At 37.6% G+C, this 26,945-nt stretch overlaps 1 protein-coding gene across 3 annotated transcripts in view; it reads left to right on the top strand.

Annotated features, from left to right (window-relative positions):
* The first annotated feature begins 11,125 nt into the window (after positions 1-11,125).
* Positions 11,126-26,945, top strand: part of LOC108265049 (probable G-protein coupled receptor 153) — a 49,599-nt gene continuing 33,779 nt past the window's right edge. For all 3 annotated transcript variants that reach the window (XM_017467135.3, XM_017467134.3, XM_053680156.1), the window contains exon 1: positions 11,126-11,431. The gene's annotated coding sequence lies outside the window, so the exon portion shown is untranslated. The remainder of the gene's footprint in view (positions 11,432-26,945) is intronic.

Raw genomic sequence — 26,945 nt, 5'->3', positions numbered from 1 at the left:
AACTAATGTTTGGAAATCTAAAATGTTTTTGTACTGACTCTATAATGTAGAAGTCATCAAATAAAAAATCTATAACAAAGTTTGTACAAAAAAAAATAGGGTGTCTAAAACTTTTGCATAGTACTGTGTATATATATATATATATATATATATATATATATATATATATATATATATATATATATATATATATATATATATATTAGTAATATTAATAATATCCAAAGGTTCAGATCGTCACCTATCGTCAGTGAATAAATGGATTAATATTACGCCATTCATTTGACCCTTGTGGGCGCAGGACCAGTGCCCCAGGCCCGAGCCACCCAGAACATGTACTAGTATTACAGTGGGATTTGAAGAGAAATGATGGAGAATGACATAAAACAGGTGGAAATTGGTGTTTATTATTAGTACGTGTTCTATGTTGGATTATATAAACAATTTGAAATTATGCATGTTTAATTCACATTCTTTCTTATAGAGCGTGTTTGATTTAGTTTACCCCTACGTGTTAATTAATACATTATCTAACAAACATAGTTAAGGTAAGCTCTTCATTCGTTCGTGATTAGTACATGCCTTAACTCATCCTTAATTCATATTTAAATAAGTATTAATTCAGGTATTAGTGCATGATTATTCCTGTAATTGTACAGTGTTACCCTTTTTTTTTAAATGATTCTTGAAAACCTAATCTCATAATTGAAACAAATTGAAATTAGTCAGGTTTGTTAAATACTGCAGATGTTATACATATTCATGTGCAAATCTGTTTTTTTTTTTTTTTTACAATGATTGATAATTACCATTCATTTAAAGTCTAGTTGTTCACTGAATTATTTGCAGTGTAATTATACTACTATAAAACTGATTCTTTTAAAAACAATGAAATTTTTCTCTGTTTTTTTCTTTTTTGCTTTTCTCTTTTTTGTTGTAACTCAAAAACACATGTCTACTCCTTAGCCAATTTTGCCCACAGATGACATCAATTACATATAATAATGTAATTATAGTATTTTCAGTGATACTGAAACCCATGATCTGAACCATTTGTGTCATTGCTGATAGGCATGTATTTTGCCATGTCTTTAAATAGAGCATCTCTAATGGTAAGAGGGGGAAAAAGACGGATTTATCCTGGAGTGAACTTTAAAATACTGTTACAAGATTGGACAAGAGGGATGATAATAAACTATTTGAGACACACTGGGTCGACAAGCTTAATACAAAAGGCAGCATTGTGTTTATAGTAAAATGAAGCACGCTGCAATAATCATTTCTGTAGCAGCACTTTTGAATTGAATGCAAAGTCTGAATGTGCTTCACATACAAATGATTAGAAGAGCAAAATAGGGTGTTCATAATAAAGTGTGTTAGAGAACCATCCATCCATCCATTTTCTGCACTGCTTATCCTATGCAGGGTTGCAGCTAGCCTTGAGCCTATACCAGAGGACTTGGGGCACGACATGGAGGACACACTGAAATGGGTGCCAATCCATTACAGGGCACAATCACACACTACACATAATTTGGAAATGCCAATCAGCCTGATTGGCATTTGACTGACAATGCATGTCTTTGGACAGTGGGAGGAAACCCTTGAGGGGCGGAAGTGGGAATTGAACTCCCAACCCTGAAGGTGCGAGACAAGCGTGCTCACCACTAAGCCGGCGTGCCCTCATTAGAGAACCAGTGTAAATCAATTAACTATGTATTTTTCAAATTAAGTCAAAGGCTAAATAGTTATCCTTTGACCTTTGTAAAGCCTTTGGCCTTTGTGCTTTTAAAAAGTTATATCATGAGCATTTCAAATCTTAGGACTCCATACAGGATTTCACGGAGGTTTTTTTGTGATTGTTGTGGCCAAAAATGCTCGATTTTGCTGCAGTTCTTTTTAAAACTTTGTGGAATGCAGTTTGTGGAAAACTATTTGAATTGGAAAAATTTCAACTGCAAAAAATTGTTTTGCACTTGATGTTTGTTGGTACATGACGTGTCTTGGCCCAAATCTGTGGAAAATCTGCGTTCATTTTGAAAAAAATTGCAAGCTCCTCAGAATATTGCAGACTTTTCCTTGATTTTGTGTTCTAGAGGGACTGAAACGTCTTCTACTGGCTGAACTACGATCCTTGAGACTGATACTAGGTGTGCAAAGTGAGCAGAGTGCTTGTCATGGGCTATACTGCTTCAAGAGATCAGCAAAAATATGCTGGACCAAAGCTGAACCATGTCATAAGCAGGACTTTGTAGTCAATGCAGAACTTATAGGCGGCCAGTGTAGCTTGAATAACACTGGGGGAACACTCTCTGTTTTATTCTTATTGAGTGTTCTCTGTTCCTATTTGCAGAGACAATTTCATTTGTACGTCATGTCAGTAAGAAGCGTAAAAATAATTATTTATCATGTTCTGTGTACTGATGCTCAAATCAATAATAATAATAATAATAATAATAATAATAATAATAAAAACAGTTAATCATAAGTGAAGATTTTTCACTGCAGTTGCAGACAGTTTATCAACATCTGACGACCTGGATTGCAGACGCACCATATACTTGTTTTCGTTTGAAATAAACTGTTGTATCCAGTACACTAACATGCTCATTTGGTTGTTTTGTAGACTGCAGCTAAATATCAGCTCAACCAAAGAATGTATGCTGTAAGCATCGAGCCTGCTGTCCAACAACATACAGTATGCTGGGGGTTTTTATGGTAAAAATTCTGGTTTTCTGCTCTACCTGCTTTTCTTGCTAGCTCTGCATAATGGATTGCTGTCGAATTTTTAGCCCTTATGCTCTGTTTTCTTATTGGAAAAAAAGTACAAAAATAAAAAATAAAAAAAGAGAAAGAAATCATTGGTGTGAAGACCTGGACTAATTTGAGAATATCTTCAAAAATAGCCATATGAAGGACATCTATAGCTTCTCAAAGTTATAAACGTCCCCTAGAAATCAATCTTCAACCTTGTATTTTAGTTCTGAAGACCTACTGGCCAGGTCTGCAGTATCCCAAAGCCCTAAACGTGATTGATGTTCACTGGTATGTAGAATACCACAATAATATGGACTGGCTGAGGATCAGTGAGGACTGATTTTAGAGCTCCACATGAGATTAATTGGAGAGTCCTTAGACATGATCATCGCTGTTCCTTCCAAAACACCCAATTCATCAATGTTAATCATGTTTGCTGAACAAATCCTTTACTACACACAGATTTTTGATTATTGCATATTCTCTGCTGTCTATAGGATTAAAAAAAAAAAAAAAAACACTTTCCTTGAACCCTAAATATTAACCTTGCTTATAAATAATAAATTGGAAGATAATGAAGATCGATTAACAGTCTAATTTGCATAAAGCTCATATGAATATGAACTTGTTGGTTAAGATATTCCTTTCTCATACAGTTATGTACTGTATACCATGAAACATTCACACATACATGTGCCTTACTATCCTTGTGAATGGCCTTCCATTGACATTATTATTAATGCAACTAATCAATGCTACACCTAATTCTAACCCCAATCTTAACCTCAGTAAAAGGAAACTTTGTAGGGACCAGCCAAATGAGGACCAGGTAAATGTCCCCACATGGTCAAATCTGTCAAATACTCATATCTGTGTGAAAACATTTGGTCCCAACCAAGACATACACTCATTGTCCACTTTAATAGGTACACCTGCTCATTTATATCGTTATCCAACCAGCCGATCATGTGGCAGCAGCACAATGCATAAAAGCAAGGTCAAGATCTTCATTCACATGTGTTATCTCTGTGACTTTAACCGTAGCATGGTTATTAATCCCTGATGGGCTGGTTGGAGTATTTCAGAAACTGCTGATCTCCTGGGATTTTCAAGCACAACAGTCTGTAGAGTATACACAGAATGGTGTGAAAAACAAAAAAAACATCCTGTAAGCAGAGGGTCTGCAGGCTGATGCACCTTGTTGATGAGAGAGATCAGAGGAGAATGACCAGACTGATCTGAGCTCACAGGAAGTTTTTAGTAACTCAAATAAGCAGTCTTTATATCCGTGGTGAGCAGAAAAGCATCTCAGAACACACAACACATCAAACATTGAGGGCTACAACAGCAGAAGACCCATCAGGTTCCACTCCTTTCAGCCAAGAACAGGAATCTGAGGCTATCATGGGCACAGACTCACCTAAACTGGACAGTTGAAGACTGAAACAAATACAGATTTTCTAATCTTCAACTGCCCAGTTTGGGAGTCTGTGCCCACTGTAGTCTCAGATTCCTGTTCTTGGCTGACAGGAGTGGAACCTGATGTGGCCTTCTGCTGTTGTAGCTCACCCACCTCAAGGTTTGATGTTTTGTGCATGCTGAGATGATTTTCTGCTCACCCTGGTTGTAAAGAGTGATTATTATATGAGTTTCTATATCCTACCTGGCAGCTCGAACCAAACTGCCCATTTTCCTCTGACCTCTCTTATCAACAAGGTGTTTCTACCCACAGAACTTTCACTTACTCAACTTTTTATGTTCTTCACACCATTCTGTGTAAACTCTAGAGAGTTTTGTGTGTGAAAATAACAGGAGATCAGCAGTTTCTGAAATACTCGAACCAGCCCATCTGGCACCAACAACCATGCCACGGTGAAAGTCACTGAGATCACGTTCCCCTTCCCCATTCTGATGTTTGATGTGCACATTGACTGAAGCTCTGGACCTGTATCTGCATGATTTTTTTTTTTGCATTGTGATGCTGCCATATCATTGGTTAAGTGAACAACTGCAAGGATTAGCAGGTGTAGAGGTGTTCCTATTACAGTGGACAGCAGGTGGTACATACACATCCATACACACACACCATGCTGATCGCTTCCTTCTGTGTCAGTTTTTTTTTTTTTTTTTTTTTAGCTTTGAGACAAAATGATGAGAAACTTATGACTCCAAGTAGAAAATGTCAGCGTGAAATCAAATCTAGGTGAGAGGACATCCTTGGGTTCTCTGCAGGGTGTGTGTGTGTGTGTGTGTGTGTGTGAGAGAGAGAGAGAGAGAGAGAGAGAGAGAGAGAGTTTTTGTGTGTGTGTGTCAACATCCTGTCCTTCTGCGAAGCTTCCGGAAAGTTCCCAAGAGCACCTGGCTTGGATATGGAGGTGGCTGTCTTTTTTCAAATTTCATTTCCAGGTCATCTGGCTTTGTGCAAGATTGGAGCAATTCATCATTTTCACACAGTCTGTGATATATATCTGAACGCTTTGTCTCCGTGGTAGTCAATGCAATATCGGTGTCATCTCCAGCATGTTCTGTATTTAATGAGAAGCAATTTAATGAACAGTGCAATACTTAACGACACGCCTACAGTTCACTAGATGAGATGAACTGTGACGCAAAGGTCACCTTTAATGCTTTTCACAGTGGTACTGCCGGATGTAAATGCCCATCATTACCACCTCTCAGTGACATTGATAGCCCTGAAATTATGCATAAGCTGCCATAAGCTAAAGATTTCGCTGTAATTCCATCCAGCCAAATCATTACAGCATTAATGGCTTCTTGTTTTTCCTCTTCTGTGTTCTCAGTTGTTCTGAAACTGCACTGTTAGCATTTCTCCCTAGTGCACTAACATTTACCATTTAACATTGCTAATGATTTACCTTATGTAGAAGGTTGGGGGTTTAAAATAGACACTGATGCTTGCTCTAAGCAGATAATTATTTGACTTTCTTGGAAGTTCTGAGGTTTATGCAGGAATTCATTCATTCTTGATTTTGATTTGTCAGGAAGTTGATTCATATTCTATAACAGCAGCTCGGACAGGAGTTCCATCTACAAGGCAAATCGCAGGTTTATATTAAAGCATTCATGTTAATAGGTTATCAGTTACTATAGTATACTATAGTTATAGTTAGGATAGTAACTGATACGTCTTTCGGATGAGACAGTAAACCGATGGTCCTGACTCTCTGTGGTCATTAAAAATCCCAGAACGCTTCTCGTAAAGAGTAGGGGTATAACCCTGGTGTCCTGGCGAAATTCCCCCATTGGCCCTTCTCTATCATGGCCCCTTAATAATCCCAATCCAAATAACTAGTAACAACTTATAGAGGGACTTATATGGTGGACACATAAACAGATTAAAAACACATGCAGTTGTTGCTGCTGTAACTTCGGAAATGAGGGCCTTGTGGTTTCTCTGTAACATGACAAACTGCATTTTATTATTTTTTATTAAATCAAGAGAGTGAATGTATGATGTTTTCTTGGTAAACTTCCGCCTTGGTTTGATATGGGGTAAGACGTTTGGGGTAGGATCATTCTGTATATTTAGCCACCTTTTATTGAACAACCAGTGTTTATAGATAGTTCTGGGTACTTTCAAGTCATAAGTTTAATACAATGTCTGCTCAAAATGCCTCCTAAAGCTAGCAAAAGTGGAAACGCATAGGCTACGTCACAAAGCCCTGCTTCTCCTGCTGTGACCTCATCATCTTACAACTCTTCGGAACGTGGTACTGTCGGTGGTGAATTGATGTTTATCATCGCAGATTTTAAGACTGAGTTACATAAACACGTGTTACATAGGACTGAGTTGCAATCCGTGCTGGGAGATGAGCTGTCATCTATAAAGTCTGAAATACAGGCTCTGAAAGTGGAGTTCGCCAGTAGTATGTAACAGTACAAACAGATATGATGGATGCTTTGTTGGATAATCAAAAAAAATTGTTAACATTGGCAAATTGCTGTGGTATAAGAGGAATAAACCACTCTGGTCATGTAATATGGTTAGTAATATCAATGGTCAAACCCAGTCTGGTTCCCAAACACTATATAATAGTATTTATATACTACTTATATAAACACAATATTTTACTCCCAAATCATGACAAACTGTATTTACCTCGTAGAGGTGTTAGCATAATCCAAGAGAGGGTTCAGTTGTTCATGATTCAAGCATCTTCAGTTTGCCAGACACTACTGGAACTTCAAATGGGATCGGGATCTATGGTCAGATGAAACCAAAATAGAGCTTTTTGGCAATAAACACCAGAGATGATTTTGGAACACGCAGAGAGGTAGCCATATGGAAAAGTACCATATGCTCACGGTTAAATATGGTGGTAGCTCTTAAATGTTTTGGGGCTGTTTTTCTGCCAGAGGACCTGGACATTTTGTTAGGATACATGGGATCATGGACATCAACAGATATTAAATGAAAACCTGACTGCCTCTGCCAAAAAGCTTAAAATGGGCTGTGGTTGGATCTTCCAGCAGGACAATGATCCAAAACATACATCAACATCAACACAAAAATGGTTTACTGACCACAAAATCAAGGTCCTGCCATCACCATCCCAGTCCCCTGACTTGAAACCCATAGAAAACCTGTGGGGTGAACTGAAGAGGAGAGTCCACCAGCATGGACCTCGAAATTTGAAGGATCTGGAGAGAGTCTGTATGGAGGAATGGTCTCAGATCCCTTGTCATGTATTCTCCAACCTCATCAGGCTTTATAGGAGAAGACTCAGAGCTGTTATCTTGGCAAAGGGAGGTAGCACAAAGTATGGACTAAAAGGGCGTGAATATTTGTGCCATACATATTTTTAACATGCATATCTATTTTTTTATATATATATATATAAACCTGTGTTGTGTTTGCAATTGTTTGATATCCATGAGAGCAGAGTATATTTGTAATTTTTTTTTTTTTTTTAAAACCCAAAAGATCAAAAGGTTAAACAGCAAAGATAATTTTTCAGCCTTTCTTGCTCATATTTACCAAGGGTGCCCATATTAGTGGAGGGCACTGCACTTAATGTATTGGTTTTTCCAATCTTCAACTGCCCAGTTTAGGTGAGCCCGTACCTACTGCACCCTCAGAGTCCTGTTCCTGGCTGGCAGGAGTTGAACCGGATGTGGTCTTCTGCTGTGGTAGCCCATCTGCCTCAAGATTCAGCATTCTGGGATGCTTTTCTGCTCACCGTGGTTGTAAAGAGTGGTTATTTGAGTTACTGTAGCTGCATGATTTTATACATCGTGGTGCAGCCACATATTTGGCTTATTGGATAATTGTATGAATGAGCAGCGGTCTTTATATGAATGATGTAGAAGCCATTAATACAAGTGGTCCATATCTTGTTTGAATCACGGTGGACTGGCTGCTCTTATGTAACATCCTCCTTGTGCAAGCACACTTCAGGAGCTGTTGCCATCCACAGTCCTGACTTTCATTCTTACATATTTGATCTAAGGAATTTAAGTAAGAAATAAAACCTGATGGTGTGTGCATTTATTTGAAAATAATCAACCATGAGGTGAAGCACTGCACAAAGCAGAATCACTGTAATCAGCTGAAGCTAATCATTTTAGTATAAAAGCACATCCTGAAGTGTTTTATTAATCTGACACTACAGCAATTTGCCAATGATTTTTTTTTTTCCATTTAATAATAAAAGACACGCCATACTTGCAACCATTTATATTTATATTTCATGTCATGGAACATTATTCAAGTCATAACTTTCTGACCAATCAGATTTGATCATTCAACAAAACTGCGATATAAATAATAATAATAATAATAATAATAATAATAATAATAATAATAATAATAATAATAATAATAATAATAATAGTGCTCTTAGTCTTTTTGCCACTTTGAAAGGTCATCAATATCTAGCCATATTATTCAAAACACACTGGGTGCTGAAACACTGTAACACTAAACATGATCTTCTGAGCATTGCCTTAAGATGCTTTAAGTACACTCTGATCCTCTTTATGTAGCATACTCTGATATCGCTCTTCAGAACTGGGGATGCAGATGCAAGACCTCATTCATATGTTGCTAAATATTGATGTGAAGTTGAGTGCTAATCCATGTTCCTCAGTGCACTTCAAATTTAATAAAATGGGACAGGTCCAACACCCCTCCCCCTCATCCCATTTAGACACTCACACTCTCTAAAAGAATTTTTTTTTGGTGTATATTCATACTCATAAACCTAAATGACCTGCATTCATGACATTTCACATGTTCCTTATATTTAGTAGAGTTTATTATGTTCGATTTCATATATTTTTTTTTAACAGCTGTGAAATATGTGATCTTCAACTGTGCAAAAAAATATTTTAAATTTAAATTCAAAGTTGACTTCTTTCACTGACATGTTGGTCTATTTTCTTTGACTTTGTCTAATAGTTGACTGACTGAATGAGAGAACTGTCGCCAACTTCGCTAGAGTTCGGGACTTTTCAGATCTCTTTAGCAACTTTTTTTTTTCCCCTCAAAAAATCACCCAGTGATAAATCTATCGAATTCTTGGACAAACCTTAGCTACATTCTGTAGAAAAGATGAAGGCTGTGTGCTGCATGTCAGTCACTATTTCCTACTTGCTCCATTGTCTGGCAACAGAAACAGAAAAATATGTAAATGAGAACAGCTTTATTGGGAATTCTGTCTTAAAATACTGTATGCAGTTCATACAGGATTTCGCTGAGTTTTTTTTGTGATTGCTCCGGGCAAAAATGCTTGATCTAGCAGATTCTTTCAAAATTTGCAATCTGTTTGCTGAGTGTTTTGTGTTTTTTTTGCGGAAAACTACTTGAATTGGTGAAATTGCAATTGCACTAAATTGTTTTGCACTGTCTTTCACAGATGTTTGTTGGTAAATGAGACCTTTTAGCTGTACTCACGTTCGAGGGCTTTGTCTGAATGATCATTGTAATGACGTCACATGGCACATATTGGCCCAAATCTGTGGAAAATCTGTGATCATTTTGAAAATTGCAAGCTCCTTTGAATAATGCGGAGCTTGCTCGATTTTGCGCTAATTTCTGCAATCGCAAAATCCTGGAGGGACTGAAGTATGTGAGCACAGAGTCTAGGAGAGAAGCAAACAGATGTAAAGGTCTGATACTATAGGCAGAATGCAAATATGACACGATGACATCATGAATATGCTCAGTTGTGCATGACGTCAATCGGACACTTCCACACTAAAACCTGTACTGCTCGGCGCTACACTGTCACTTACTGTGCCTATTGTCCTGTTTTAGTAGTACTGTACTGTCTTGTGTTGTTAGCGCACGTTTGCACGTACGCTTTATATAAAAATGCGTAGATCTTATATATAGTTATTTATCTTATATCTTATATATCTCATATATAGTTCTGTGTCATCTCATGTGGTTAGTGTCTTGTTTCATGTAGCACTATGGTCCTGGAGTAACGTTGTTTCGTTTCAGCGTGTACTGTACCAGCTGTATATGGTTGAAATGACAATAAAGCCACTTGAACTTGAACCTGAAACGTCATCTAGCGATATTTTCGAGCAGGCTTTAGCTACTTTCCATTGAAAGTAGTTGGCAACAGTGCATGAGAGTGATGCAGCAGTGCTTTATTCCTTTTATTCCACAGCAAACAACACACTGCCACCTTCTCACTACAATGGCAAAAATACAGTAACCAACCAACAATATTTGCAATGAAAACATGTTTAATGTGTTTCAGGGTGGAGTTTTCCTTTGAAATAAGTACATTGATCTTTTATGTATGTCTGTGAAAAAATGTTTTTCCCAACTTGTATTTTTGGTTTGCATGTTCTCCCTGTGCTTTGGGGGTTTCCTCAAGGTACTCCCCCAGTACATGCATGGTAGGCTGACTGACATCTCCAAATTGTCTGCAGCGTGTGAGTGTGTATATGATTGTGCCCTGCCATGGGTTGGAACCCCGGTGTCCCCCACCTTGTGCCCCTAGTTCCTTGGGATAGGCTCCAGGCACCCCTGTGTAGGATAAGCAGTATGGGAAATAGATGGGTGCATTTACATCATCAATCAACTTGCAAAGACTGGCTGTGATACGTATTGTTGTTGTTGTTGTTGTTTAAATTACCCTATTCACCTGTGATGTTTTGCTTAAAGACTTAAAAACAACTTCAGAAGAACTTTCTGAGAGTCTTCTGTTGGTAATCTAGAGGAAAATGCTAAAACGTGAAAAAGAATCCGGGGTGAAAAAAAATGAAAAAGAAATGTGCAAAATGTCAGTTTAGGAAGTCTGCTCATCAAAACGGAAGCGTGGTGGAGGATTCAGCAGCATCTGTTCCTGCTTCATTCATTCCCTCCTCCTAGTGCTGATCCTCAATGGGCGGCGTGAGGAGGCTGCGCGCGCGCCCGACCATCACCACCACCACCACCACGTCGACACTTTTAACTTCGCCCATGCGTGGCTTTACATGCACACCATTTCCACTCTTGTTTCTGATGAGAATGAGTCTAATCCTCTCCGATGATGGTAGGATAAAGGGCGCGCCATGTTTCTTTATTAGCGCTCTTTATTTCACGGTTTTATCCGTGCATTCACAATCGCACGCGCCAACTCTGTGGACATATTGATAACAACACGACACGACACCCTGGAGGAGCTTTCGGGTATATCGACGAGATTTATTCAAGGTATGTTCTAGATGCACAGTTCACACACTCACACTCACGACCACCAGTATGTTTTTTTTTTTTTTTTGGGTGATGCTGTATATGATGATGGTCGTGGACTATAATAATAAGGAGATTACTCTGTCTCTTATCATGACTTATTTTAGATAACTGTAAAACGGTAAATATGGTAAAAATGGTAATATTTCCTCTGCATTCAGCATATTCACCAAAGGAAGCCATTAATATATATAGGCTGGTTAGACTGGAGTGAGCTTGTGAATGAGAGTGATGTGAATGTGGGCAGAATACAGGCTAACCGGGGGCTGCGTCCCAAACGGCATACTCCTGTACTAAATAGCATACTATTATAATAGTACGCCGCATACGGTAACTATGGTAACCTAAGTAACACTATGTAGTACGCGGTTTCGGATGTAGCCAAAACCTTGTCAAAAGTAGAGCTCGCGCTTGTACTGAAGCCCAGAATCGTTCAGAATCGCTCATTTATCTTTAATGTCACCTCAAAATGTTCTTTATTCCTCATAATACCTGAGAAAATGTTGTTTTATGACTTATCTAACAACAACAACAACAAAAAATATATATATATTTTTTACACCAAACTACTGATGGGCAGCTACACATTAACCGTCCATCGAATAAGAAACCAAGTGTGAAAACAGTTTGAGACACTAGCCTACTTCATGATGTTATCAGACTAGCTATTAATAATAACAATAGTAATAATAGTAGTATTAATAATAATAATAATAGCTTAACTATAGAACCTACACCGACATTAACCAGCAAAGCTCTCAAGCTACCAGAGCTCCATTTTTAACGGATGCACCATAAGCTGAACTGAATAACCGCTACAGAACGAATCGTTTGTTTATGAACGACTCTTTTAAACGATTCAATCACGCGAATCGGTTCGCAAGCATAAACGTGCATTAAAAGTGCATTAGGTAAGATTTGTGTGGGTGAAAAAAAGGTTTTTAATGCTTAAAAAAGTGGAGTTGAATAAGATTTGAATGTTTTTTTTGTTGTTTTTTTTAAATCATTGAGTAATGAGTACCTGCCCCCATTTCCACCCATGTACACAAAGCTTCGCCCCAATGGTCCAAATAGATTTAACTAGAAGACTGACAAAAGGTCAATCAAATATAATATTCCGGCCCGAAAGGTAAGTGTCCAGACTTTTTTTTATTTCTGAAACAATGGTTTAGAATTATTATTATTTAAAAAAAAAAAATTCTACAAAATTTTACAGATTCCTTGTACTAGCAAGAAATATTGAAATATTGACTATTGTACCGTTAAGTTGTAGGGTATGGAGTTACTTTTTTATGGAGTTTTAAACAAACTTAAGATCTGCAAGCAAGATCTAAGGTATTAAGAATTCAATCAAAACAAAACATAGGATAATAAGTGTTCCTTTATACCACTTCTGTCATTTTTTTGCTAATGCTCTTTTGCTTCTGGAATTCTAACATGTATGTACTGGCAGAAATGTATTGTAAGAAAGCAATAAATTCCTATTGGTCAATTTGAAATTTAAAGTAGCAAATTCTCTTACCCATAACCACATCCACGCTGAACTGGGGCATTAGAATTTATCCTGATTTATGCGCATGCAAGGAGCAGCTTAGTGTAAAGAGAGATCAACTTAGATTTAGTGTAAACAATATGGGGCTTACCGTGCTGAGTGTTGGCTTGACGTAGGTCTGAAGCACTGCTCTGTGTCTCTAGAATTTAACAAATTTTCTGAGCAGATCCACTGACATATTTTATGCTGTGACCATGTATGATGTTGACTGACATGACACAGCCCTTGTAATAAACATAGTACACACACTGACCTTATCATGCCATGAATTTTTACATGACATACTAACATAAGCTAGATGAATCTCTAGACATGGATGTGACTACTGAATCAGTATTGGTTATCTGATGCTCATCGGATTGTTTTGTCAGTGCTGAACTGTAAATGAATCTATCCATCCCTAGTTACCATGGCAATGACAGGTAACTAAGGATGGTACAGTAACTAGGGATCGAGTTTTGACAGAATGTCACTAACATTCCTTCATATAGGAAACCTAAATGCCACATTAGACAAAATTACACATCAACATTGTTAATCCATTGGTGGGGGAAATGACAACAATTGGAGAATGTGTGCTTTTATTTAATGTGGCACTTTAATGTGGCTGGTGAGGTAAATTTACTGTTTATTACCGTTTACAATGGTTTAACTTCAGCCATGATTCTTATTGTTTGCTAGGTCACAGAGGTTTGGTAAGATTACATTCAGGATTTAATTTGTATTTAGCTTTGTGATTGACGCCCCTATATAATGAAGTTATCTTAATGCATCTGTCACATTAGCTTTGTGATGAATATGTTGTTGTAAAGGTATTTTTACATGAAGCATATACTTTGGTATTCCTGTTATATGAATTGAAAACTATCTCTTGGAATATCTAGTTTGATTTATTATTATGATGATGTTGTTATTGTTTTTAATAAGTGTTAGTAGATGTTTAATAGCAGTAAAATGCTGTCTCTAGACTGACGGGTTGGTTTATGCTCATTTTTGAACTTTTACATTCCAGGAGTTAGACTCAATCAGATTATGTATATACAGAGTATGTACACTCACCATGCACTTTATTAGGAACACTTGTATACCTGCTTATATATGCAGTTATCCAGTCAGCCAATCATGTGGCAGCAGCACAATGCATAAAATCATGCAGATACAGGTCAAGAGCTTCAGTTAATGTTCACTTCAAACATCACAATGGGGGAAAATTCTGATCTCTGTGACTTCAACCGTGGCATGGATGTTAGTGCCAGATGCGCTGGTTTGAGGATTTCAGAAATTCCTGATCTCCTGGGATTTTCACACATAACAGTCTCTAGAGTTTAAATAGAATGGTGCGAAAAACAAAAAAAACATCCTGTGAGTGGAGGCTTTTGAGGCTGAAACACCTTGATGATGAGAGAGATCAGAGGAGAATGACCAGACTGATCTGAGCTGACAGGAACTCAAAAAAGCACTCTTTACAACCATGGTGAGCGGAAAAGTATCTCAGAACACACAACTTATGAAACTACGAGGTGGATGGGCTACAACAGTGGAATACCACATCAGGTTCCACTCCTGTCAGCCAAGAACAAGAATCTGAGGCTATCATTTTCACAGACTCACCCAAACCAAACAGTTGAACACCAGAAAAAGACTAGGTGATTTTTATTTCTAATCTTCAACTGCCCAGTTTGGATGAGCTTGTGCCTTTGATAGCCTTAGAGTCCTGTTCTTGGCTGACAGACATGGAACCCAATGTGGTCTTCTGTGTTTGTCGAGCATCCACCTCAGGTTTCGATGTTTTACGCATGCTGAGATGCCTTTCTGTGCATCATGGTTGTAAAGTGTGATTATATAAGTTACTAAATCCTTCCTGGCAGCTCGAACCAATCTGGCCATTTTCCTCTGACCTCTCTATGAACAACGTGTTTCCACCCACAGAACTGTCTCTCACTCACTGTTATTTTTTTTCATACCAGTCGGTGTAAACTCTAGAGAATGTTGTGTGTGACAATCCCAAGAGATAAGCAGTTTCTGAAATACTCAAACCAGCCCATCTGGTACCAACATCCATGCCACGGGTTAAGTCACAAAGATCACACTTGTTCTTCTTTTATTCATTTGATGGGAACATTAACTGAAGCTTTTGACCTGCATGGCATTTTGCATTGCGCTGCTGCCACATGATTGGCTGATTAGATGACTGCATGAATGTGCAGTTGTACTTGTTCCTAATAAAGAGGCGATGAGTGCATGTTTACATCTACATCACGTTCAATATGTAGAAATGTGATCCCTGTAACAGAACAATTTTTTGTAAAAATCAGCTGAACATAAGAGTTAAAGATGATTGTATTTTTTCACAGAATAGACCCGGATCTCTTTATAGAGTTGTATTGCCTTACCAGCGATTTTCACTCCTAATATGGCAGAGATGTTAACGTATGCAGGTAATTAGCCAGAGTGGATAATGCAGCATCTAATTTTCTCCTTTTCTAAGCTAACATTTGTTTATTTAACAAGACCTAAATTCTATCAGTCTCTCAGCATTCTAGAGGTGTGCACAGAACTGTTTTTAATCCCAATCTTGCCTGCTCTAGAAGGAATTTACATCAGGCATGGTGCTCAAACCTGTCTCCAAAACTGTCATCTTTCAAGTGTCCGTCAAAGTGGCCTTTCTTTGTCCCACAAGCTTCATATCCACTCCCACCTTTAACTTGACCTCAGTGGGTTTGCTCTGTTCCAGTTTAGGTGTGTACATTATGAGTTTTATTTGTTGTTGTTCTGATTAAAGTATCAGCTGAATCATCAGATTAGTATTAGCCTGTACTTAAATATAACTAATGTGGTTATATCTATTAATAAAAAGTGCATTGGGAAATAGTCTTATATAGGCCACTATTTCTCAAGTTCGTCTTAGTGTACGAAACTGTGAATGTGGATTAGTGTAGGGCTTTATGTTGCAACCTGTGCAGTATTTCTAAAAGCCACTGAATCAAACGACTCAAACATTTCATTCACTTGTATATTTGAAAGAATCAAATCAGTGTAGTGAATTATTGCCGATCAGTATACAAACGCTTAGTACAATTTTTTTTTAAAAATCGCTCCATTTGCATATAGCTTATCTGCATATAATCAGCAGACACTGTGAGGTAGCCTAAGGTTCATCTCAGCAAACTCAAATTTATGTTGATTACAATCAAATAAAAGTCTAAAATCTAACATGAGGCAAGCCTCTGGGATTGGGGAGTTTGTAATTACTTTGTGCTGGGAAAATGACCTTGGGCCGGTAGATATAATATGGCAGGGTTCAAACCAACATAGAGTTCTGCTGTATAGTGAATTAGACTGTAATTGGGCTTGAAACTGTGCAATCTGGCAATACTGATGAAAAAAAAAAGGGCTGTTTGTTGCCCTCTCAAACATACTGTCAGTTTACTCAGTTAAATGCTTCAGCTACGTTGTGTGTGTTGAAAATCCAGAAGCTTTGTTCAGCTTAATCCAGAAGCTGTTCAAACTCCATCTAAATGTAAATTTAGTGGCGATCAGGAAGGTAAGACAATCTATTATAAGTAGGATAAAGTCATCAATAGGCTTGTATGTGAGGCCCGTGTGGGTAGAACCGAGCCAGTGCAAAGGTTAAAATGGGTAGTTACTGTCTCAGAGCAAAGAAAACAGCATTACAAAGAGAATCAGTGATGAGTGAAAATCACAAGATTTGCAATATTGAGGTTAGCAGTTCAGGTGGTGTGTAATTTCCCAAGGGCTTGGAAGTAGAGTCATTTTGCGAAACGGATGAATCTGAAATTCCTGTTATCGACACTGCAAGGTTTTCATGAAATGGAGGATCAGTCCATCTCTGTTCGGGTACAGTCAACATAATTTAGTGAATTTCCTTCTCAGCAGTCCATTAGCTGATTTATTAGGGTTTAATAGAGCAGGGTAATCATCAGACTATCCAATGTTAAACACTCTTGAATCAAATGTGTATGTTGGAACTCAGGACTTTCCCTAATGTATAGAGTGGCAATATTAGTTTTTCCCAACCAACTGTAACTCTCCAAGTGACTGATATATGATTTAGGGAAAGATTGAAGAAGGGGCCTACAAACTTTGTAGATAATGTGTGTCAGAATTGACACATTGATAGTCTAGGTTCAAATTGCTATGAAGGTTGTTGTATTCAGAGAACTACCTACTTAGTACTTCATTGCAAATCTGCTGTGGAATAAATAATAATAATAATAAAAAGTCAGTAATTATAGTGTGTGGTCTTCAAGGTCCACTTGACACTAGATACTTCATTTCCCTCCAGAGCTGGTTATCTCGAGCAGCTCTCATGGTGGTTTGTGTTACTGCTTATATGCTCCTCTAATTTACCATTATACAAGTGAAACATTTGGTTGCTGCTCATAGTACTCCCTGCATGCATATTCATTAGAATAATTAGCTCTCTCTGTTCTTGTTGGGGCCAGCTTTTTTTTTTTTGGATGGTGGTTTTCCAGTGTGAACCTCAGTGCAGATCATTACATGTGCTAAAAATAGGTCTCTGATGTAAAGGACTGACATGCAGAAATGGCGTAGGTGTTATGGAGCTGTTTAGTAAAACCCAACCCTAATCAGTTTTTTTTTTTTAGACAATCAGTGCTTTCTATATTGAAATCTGCAGCGTATGTACAGTATGTTATACATATGAATACAAACATTTGATTAAGTTCCTGTCGATTGTAAGGGTGTATCGATACACAAAATTCGATTTGATACCATACGGTGGTGTCTCAATACGCTACATTTTCAATACAGCACAAAAAGGCATTGCCTGAATAGATTTACATTTTCAATTATTTAAAACATTGAACATTATTTTAAAAAAGTACAGTAAGTGAAAGTTAATAATGGCAGTGTTTCTTGATCCATTCAGACTCTCAAATGCTGTGCATTAGAATGTAACAAAATGAAACCAGGCTAATTAAACTTTAGCTGTCTGGCCAAACTTTCACTGCTGTAACTCTTAAGGGGGCGTGTCTAAAACATGTTTTTTTAATTTCACATTCTGCTGAATCCTGCATTCTTTGTTAACAAGTGTCATATCTGCAGCTGTGAATTTAAGCCCATACCATAACATAACCTTCCAATTCACCACTCACTGGTCATCAGTGTTGTAACTTACTGGGAAACCTTACTGGGAAAGTGCTCCAATATGCCACACCTTAAATATTTGGGGGAATTTTTCAGTTCCTTCTTGCTGCTTAAAATGGCTATGCTGTTTTCTTGAGCTAATATATGAATATATTCTCATCTACCAGCGTACTTAAGTGTGGGCTTGATGAATGGTTATTACACCTCACATAAGTGGTGTTTTATGACAAATTTGTGCAGTCTATTAAATGTATTGTTTGACAAACAGAAGTATTGCAAATTACTATATGATATGTTATGATATGCTGTACTGTTACACCCTAGCAGATTGCCTGAAATATGACAGTTTGATACATGAATTAATCTCATAAGTATAACGACATTACTGTGGCACAGTGCATCAGAAAATGCATTACATCATTCATCTTTACTGTCTCTGCAACATGGCTCTCAGCTATTTTCTCCCTCTGAATTTGAAAACTGTAGAAGAAACAATGTTAACGGTGTTTTCCAATATGCTATAATGCAATATGGCCGCTCATGTCATCTGTATTAGACAGAGTAAATGATTTAGAGGTTTTATGTGAAATAGAGGTTGACTGATAGTGGATTTTACCAATAGCGATAACAAAGCTGGCGATAACCGATTAATCAACTGATAGTTTTTACAACTGATACAAAATGAAAACACTCAGAATAAAATATTGCTGAACTTTATTACAAAAATAAACAGTACTGACTGTACCATGAAAATATACTGTGCTTTTAAAAATGAAATAAATATATGAATATTAATTTATTATCGCTTAACAAATATTAAAGTAAATAAAAGCTATACATCCAAAAAAAATAACACTCCAAATAACAACTAAAAATAGAGACATCCAAAATGAATCAAAAAACACTTCAAATAACACAACAAAATTTGTCAGTGATTGTTTTTATTTCGCCTCTAGAGGCCGCTCTCGTACTGTATAATGATAGCGGACCCTTCTCAGCCGCTCCTCCAACGGACGCAAAACTATTGGTGCGGATTTTCGCCGATAACCGATAGTTCCAGCAATCTGTTACCGGTGCCGATCAATCTAAAGTGACCGCTAAAGGGAAATATTTAGAAAAATAATTACTGGTAAATTAACAAACACAGTATACAGTTGTTTGGCGGTTTGGGGAAACCACATCAGATGTCGCTACAGCTGAATTCTGGAAAACAGCGGAAGAACATGCAGAATTGGGTTTTGACAAATTTTAATTTTGCCAGAAATATACATTGACATACATATATTTGAGCAAAACAACGTGGAAATGTTTTCTAACCTAGCCTTGGTCATCTTCTTGCAAAGATCATGTTTTTAAGGAGCCAGTTTAACAAAAGTCTTCCAAAAGATGTCTAAACCCTTGCTAGCCAGAATGTCATTATTTGGTTAAAAAAACGGAGAAGGGCGCTTACACACTTCGTGCAGATGACAAAAAAGTATTAAAGTGTTTAAATGACCAATTAAAATGACGTTACTATAGAGAACTTTAACCAACAGAACCGATGAATGAATTAATCAGCGATTATTTGGATAAAAAGTGATCAGTAAGTAAAAAGATGAGGACGAGGCTGCGAGTGACTTTTACCTCAGATGATGAGACGGAGACCAATGATAATGCTGATAATCAACTTAATAACTCATTTCTCAGTGTAAACTTCTAATTCATTAAAAAATTTGGCAGTAACTTTGTTTTTTTGTAAGTAGATTAAGTTATAAATGCAGAGGAATTGGAATGAAATTGTTAAAATGCCATTTTCTTAAAATTAAACATAAAAAAAAAAAAAAAAATTCTGTAACTGCTTGTGATGTTTTAGTTAGTATAAGATATGTTAGTATAAAAAGTGCAGTAGTTTAACCCCTTAAATTAGCTAACTCTAGCAGCAGGTCCTGTCGTACATTCCTTACCCTAATACTTAAATGTGTTTCCTATTGTTAGAGAATAATTGATCGTAATCAGGGAATAGTATGCTTAAAGCGCAATAACAGAATTATACACCAGGATGTTAAGGGGTTAAAGAGTTGATGAAACATTTAGGCCACTTTGCTCATTCTATGCCTTACAAGGAAGGCAGTGGGATCTGAAATGAATCTCTGACAAACATGTTTTTCTTGTGTTTTTAGAACGCTCAAGCAAAGTGATGAGGATGTAATGCAGACGCGTTTACAGTTTGTTAGTGGATTAGTTTATACAGTGCTTAATACTTATTAATGGCACTTCTCATATTAATGCTAGGTGTAGAGGTTAAATAGAAAGCTAGACATAGACTAGATATCATCGTGACCAGCCATTGATCTAGGATTATAGTTCGCTTATTTTGGCGACCCGGCCGTCTGTAGCACAGGATAATTTATTATCAAATCAATGTGCTTACTGTTTTTATTATAGCGGGCACAAATAGCCATTTGTCGCTAGTTATATACGTGCAAAGGAAACACATATACAACAGACAGTGAATCACAGCACATGAAGGAGACTGCCAGTTTGACTGAGGGCAAGATTAATTTGCATGAAAATCCCACTAATCTCTGATACACAGCCTGTTTTTTCTCCCGTACTGTCAGGACTGGCACTGCCCTGACCGGGCCTTTCTCGGATGCAAGGTCTGCGTTTTGTCACAGCTCCGCCAGACTCATCTGTCCTTAATTTTGTTTTGGAAACTCACTTGACACTGCAATTATAAGCAAAGTGTTTCCACTCGGCTTGCCGTCCCCGTCGAACGAGTTTCTCCTGGTTCTCGGCAAACGCAGTGTATCAACAGAAGCTCCTGATTTAATGAGCCTATAACAATAAAACCACGGGGCCTGCTCAGGCTGCCATGCTTTGATTTACTTTTAACTAAGGTGGAAGTCACTCTCTTGCTCTTACCTTCCTGCTTTCACACACACGCACACACACACACACACACACACACACATTGGTGATGATGTTGATTCATACGGTAGGACAGACTCTTTTCTGTCCTATAGCCTTGAAGACCTGTGCTTTTTGGCATCTCATCTGTTAAAAAAAAAAGCGAAGTAGGTCAGCATCACACCTCTGCTGCTCTGCTCTCAAAACTCAGACCGACTAGGCGTGATGTGGGGACTCTGTCATGATATATTGTGGTGTCCTGTATATTATTTGGCATGCGAAGGCAATGCTATAAGCCTGTTTACCAAACAAGAGCTCCATGACATTTAAAAAAAATGTTTTTTTTCCCTGCTCAGAGTGAGGAATGATATTTAGTTATATACACACAGTATTATGATAATTAATTTACAGTGCCCTCATCTAATATTGGCAGGCTTGGTAAATATGAGCAACCTTTTGATCATTTATTTAAGAAATTCACAAAAAAAAACTCTGCTCTTATGGATATCAAACAATTGCAAACACAACACAGGTTTATCTAAAAAAAAAAAAATCTTTGTTAAATATGCATGAGCAACAATTATTGGCACCCCTATGAATTCATATGAGAAAAATATATTTGAAGTATATTCCCACTGATATTTAAAAAAAAAAAAATGGATACCTGGGTGACTAGGAATAGGATATTGTTCAACCATGACTTAATAAATATGAGGTATAAATATAAATGAGGTAAAACACAGGCCAAATTCCCTTAGTCATTCGTAACAATGGGTTACACCAAGAAATATAGCTGTGATGTGCGGCAAAAGGTTGTTGAACTGCACAAAATAGGAAGTGGCTATAATAGCAAAAGCATAGAAAATGCCCATTTCCACTATCAAAGCAATAATTAAGAAGTTCCAGTCAACTGGAAATGTTATAAATTAACCTGGAAGAGAACATGTGTCTATATCGTCTCAACGCACTGTGAAGAGGACGGTTCGAGTGGCCAAAACATCTCCAAGGATCACAGCTGGAGAATTGCAGAAGTTAGTTGCGTCTTGGGGTCAGAAAGTCTCCAAAACTACAATCAGAGGTCACCTTGAGGTACTTTTCCATATGGCTACCTCTCTGTGTGTGCCAAAACCACTTCTGGTGTTTACTGCCAAAAAGCTCTATTTTGCTTTCATCTGACCATAGAACCCGATCCCATTTGAAGTTCCAGTAGTGTCTGGCAAACTGAAGACGCTTGAGTTTGTTTTTGGATGAGAGTAGAGGCTTTTTCTTGAAACCCTTCCAAACAACTTGTGGTGATGTAGGTGACTTTGAAATTTGAAGGATTCGGAGAGATTCTGTATGGAGGAATGGTCTCAGATCCCTTGCCATGTATTCTCCATCCTCATCAGGCATTAGAGGAGAAGACTCAGAGCTGTTATCTTGGCAAAGGGAGGTAGCACAAAGTATGGACTAAAGGGGTGCAAATAATTGTTGCACACCTATATTTAACAAAGATTTTTTTTTGATAAACCGGTGTTTTGTTTGCAATTGTTTGATATCCATGAGAGCAGAGTATTTTTGTGAACAGAAGATCAAAAGGTTAAACAATAAAGACAATTTTTCACAGCCTTCTTTGCTCATATTTATGAAGGGTGCCAATATTAGTGGAGGGCACTGAATATATAATATGTAAATTCTGTTAAAAGGTTTAGGGAACCGTTATAGTATATAAATTTTTTGATTATACATTTTAGCGATGCTAGTTTTTATCAACTAAAAATGCTGGACTGTGCACACCAGTAACTGTGCCGTGTCTTCTTGTATTTCTACTTTATCAAATGCCTAATTAAGAGCAGTTTTGCATGCGCGCACACACACCCAAACACACACACACATCACAGTCAGCTGCTTATTAATGTATCTTATCTTGATTTTTTTTTCTCTTTGCATTAATTTGCTAGGGGTAAGATCTGTCTGTAAATACATAGAACTTCAAAATTACAGATTAAGATTTTGAGATCAGAAAACTAAATACAAATTTAATCAATTAAAATCTCAGAATTACAGATTTTATTATGTAAATTAGTCCAAACGTGAAACATCCACGATTCCCATCAAATAAAAAAAAGTTTTCATGTTCTGCTCAAAATGCAAGATTTCTATATTCAAAGCTTAGTACATGTCCAGTGCAACTTTTTAGGTAACCTTCTAGCTGATTAGGCTGTGTAATGTTGCTGGCAATCATTAGTTAGCTAACAGCCACAGTCAGCTGCTGAATAGGAATTTAACTATTTCTATAGAATATAAAAACTTAGGGTGCATATCTTCCATTTTGATTCTACTTAGCTCTTCTCACGCATCTTCACTTCATTTCACTTCATGGTCATGAGCACAAGCATGACAGACAACTGTGATTGGCTAAATAATGAGTTCAATCGCTCTGAAAGTGCATGCTTTTCCCTGGGAATCCCAAGCACTTCAGCTTTGGCTTAATTTACATAAAATATGTATTTTTCAGATTTGAATTTCATGAGATTTGTATTTAGGTTTCTGATTGAATTTTTTTTTTTTAATCTTAAAACTGTATTTCATTTATTTCTTTGATATGAGATGTTTAAAGGCACATCTTACTGCAGGCAGGTTCAAAACAAAGCGAAAGCATTGCCAAAAATGTAAATGTACATTTATAGCATTTTGGCAGACATCCTTATCTAGAGCAACTTACATTTATCTCATTTATACAACTGAGGGTTAAGGGCCTTGCTCAAGGGCCCAACAGTGGTAGCTTGGCAGTGCTGGGGCTTGAACTCCTGACCTTCTCATCAGTAACCAAGAGTCTTTAAACACTGAGCCACCACAGCCCATGTAGAGGGCATACATTTATTAACAGTCATATTCAAATACTTCTGTCAGCTTCCGAGCTCCATATATCCACAGTGCTATTTTGAGTTCTCGAAAGTGCGTCTTTATGTAGCCCCAGTTCGAACGCCAATCCTTGCTAATCTGATTTGCAAAACCAGGGCATAACTCAAAGACAGCAAGTGGGAGGGTATCGAATGTAATTCAGCTCTCTTACACAACATCAATGCACACTCATTTCAAGTCTGCTCTCAGCTAATGTGTTATCTAACAGGTGCACCTTGTGTGTAGCTTTGTTCCCTTAACACACTTAAACCGCCACTTAAACCGCAATGGGTCAGACTTGGTAGCTGAAGTGTTGTCTTGCTGAAACCTTCCAGTGATTTTGTAGCCCATACATGGCAAGCTATTATGATTATAAAGAAGGTGTGGCACAAAAATGTTAAAGTTTTCCGTAAAATTCAGTGCGATTAATCACTCAATATTACTTTTAGTTTAAATGAACCCTCCTTTTTCCAGTCTGTCCAGTTTCAGTGAGTATGTGCCCACTGTAGCTTCAAGTTCCTGTTATTGGCTAACAGGAGTGGAACCCCATGTGGTCTTCTGCTGTTGTAGCCCATCCTCCTCAATGTTCACCATTTAGTCTTGTGCATTTTGAGATCCGTTTCTGCTCACCACAGTTGCAAATAGTGATTATTTGAGTTACAGTAGCCTTCCTATATGCTTCAGCCAGTCTGGCCATTCTCCTCTGACCTCTCATCCACAAGACTCCAACGCTTTCTGGATGTTTCTTGTTTTTCTCACCATTCTTTGTAAACGTTACAGACTGTGTGCAAATCCCAGGAGATCAGCAGTTTCTGTAATACTCAAACCAGCCTGTCTGGCACCAACAACCATTCCATGGTCAAGGTCACTGAGCTCACATTTGTTTCCCCATTCTTGTGTTTAATGTGAACATTAACTGAGTTAACTTAAGTTGTATCTGCACGATTTCATGGCAAAGAAAATACTGAAAATGGCTTCGGAACAGCTCTACTCAAGAGGTGAGATCTGGGACATTTTCTTCACTGAGGTATATTATATAAGCCTATGAAACCTGGCCTAGCAGCTTAAAAGCTACTAATCTATAAAATATGCAACTAAAGCATATCAACCCATGCATGTGGTGCATATGAGTAAGAAGCTGCAGTTTTCTGTGGTCATAATAATGATAATAATAATCATTTTGGCTGTGATTGCTGCAATATTTTGAATGAATGCAATGCTTAAAACTGAACATGGGCATTAAAGTTCTGGAAATACATTACAATCACCAGGGGCTGTCAAGTCATAGTCCTGGGTTTGTAGATAAGCACATGGATGCACTTCCAAATCTGTGCAACCATTCTCTAGCGTCTCAAAGCACTGATAAATACATCAATGGCTGGAAGTGAATGAAGTTTAATGATTCTGAATTCATTTGATGCCGTTCATTTAATTATGCACAAATCATCAGTCCTTAAGCAAATGTACAATGGACCACAAAAGCATAATATTCCAATTGAGTTTGGTTGTCAGGCTATATTTTAATACTTTTTTTTTTAAGTCCAAAGAAGGTTTTTCATGATGGGAGAAAAGGTTCTGCTGAGCAAAAAAGAGTTTCATTAAATCTTGCATGAATTATGTATTTAACTATATCTAAAATGTCATTTATTTTTTGACGGCCACTTTCTGGGCTTACTTTCATTTCTATTCATTCATACTAAAATGGGGTCCCGTGATCAGCAGAGGAAATTAGTCTCACGGACATTCTGATGTATTTTGTACGCTTCATTTGCCGTAACTATCTTGCCAGTTACCATCTCGTCTAATTGTGTATGTACGTCCGTAGGCCAGTTTTTGTCCTCTTTGTAGAGGAACAAACTTTTGAACTCTATGACAACAAAGAGCATTTCAAAGCAGAATATAGTAACTGGATTGAAAGAAAAAGACAGGTTTAAGGTTCACAGAATCCTAGTCTCAACCTCAGAGGCTAAGGCTTCTAAAACTAAACCATGCTGTTTCCAGGTGGATGTGCATGGGTCTGTTTTTGTTATTGCGCCATTTTTATAATCACCTGCCTACATACGTCCAAAAAAATAAATAAACGAATAAAAAATTAAACCAGTCTGTGTGCGGCCAGTCATCCTGTAAATGTTCTTTCCCATGTTAAGTTACAAAAACTACCAGACTTTGGCTTGCACGAAAAAGACACAGTACAAAAGAATGGAATGATGGAGTTTCTCTGATTTGTTGATTCAGTTTATTAATGCATGGGTTACCATGACAAGGAGAAGACATGATTTCTAATTTATCTGCTAAATATCTATCCTGTTTGATCTATTTTAGCAGGATGTCAGGTTGGCAGGTACGGACGCAAGTGCAGGCACAAGACTTCATTAACGTTGGTAATCAAAACAAAGACGTAATCCAGGAACAAGGTCAAGGTACAGGCAGTGGTCAGGCGATCAACATACAACATGAACTAGGCAAGACTTTGGGCAAAAACCAGAAACAGGATCAAGAACCAGAAAAGCAATCTAAATACAACGGCTTGGTAATGACTGGAACAAATTGCAAACTCAGAGCGTATACTTCACAACGTGAAGGTGCAGTGAAGGTGCTTATATGCTGTGTGTGTGATTGAGTCCAGCTGAGTGCAATCAGTAGTCTGGTAAACGTGAACATGTCTGTGATGGCTGTGAGTTGTAGTCCATGGCGGCTATGTTTGTAGGCTGCGCTATACTGTGGGATTTGGAGCTCGACGCCGGAATTCTGCTGTTGACATGACACAGGAATTGGCCTATTGAATGAGATTTTGGAAAATAATATCTTGTCTATTATGAAGAAACTCTTGGAAAAATCAAAAAAGTTAATATGATCAGGTGCAATCCAATAGGTGCTCATCCTTGATTAACGCCATTATGCAGCCATCTTGTCAGCAGGATAGAATCCACAATGGCTTTAGAGCATAGCTGCTTCTCAGTTTATTGACTGTGAGAGGTGGTGTTTATTTCCAGTGTAACCAGAGATATTGGGCTAACTACT

The sequence above is a fragment of the Ictalurus punctatus genome, chromosome 5, assembly GCF_001660625.3.
Source record: "Ictalurus punctatus breed USDA103 chromosome 5, Coco_2.0, whole genome shotgun sequence".
In the NCBI taxonomy this organism is placed as follows: Eukaryota; Metazoa; Chordata; class Actinopteri; order Siluriformes; family Ictaluridae; genus Ictalurus; species Ictalurus punctatus.
This window is presented reverse-complemented; position numbering and strand designations above follow the sequence as displayed.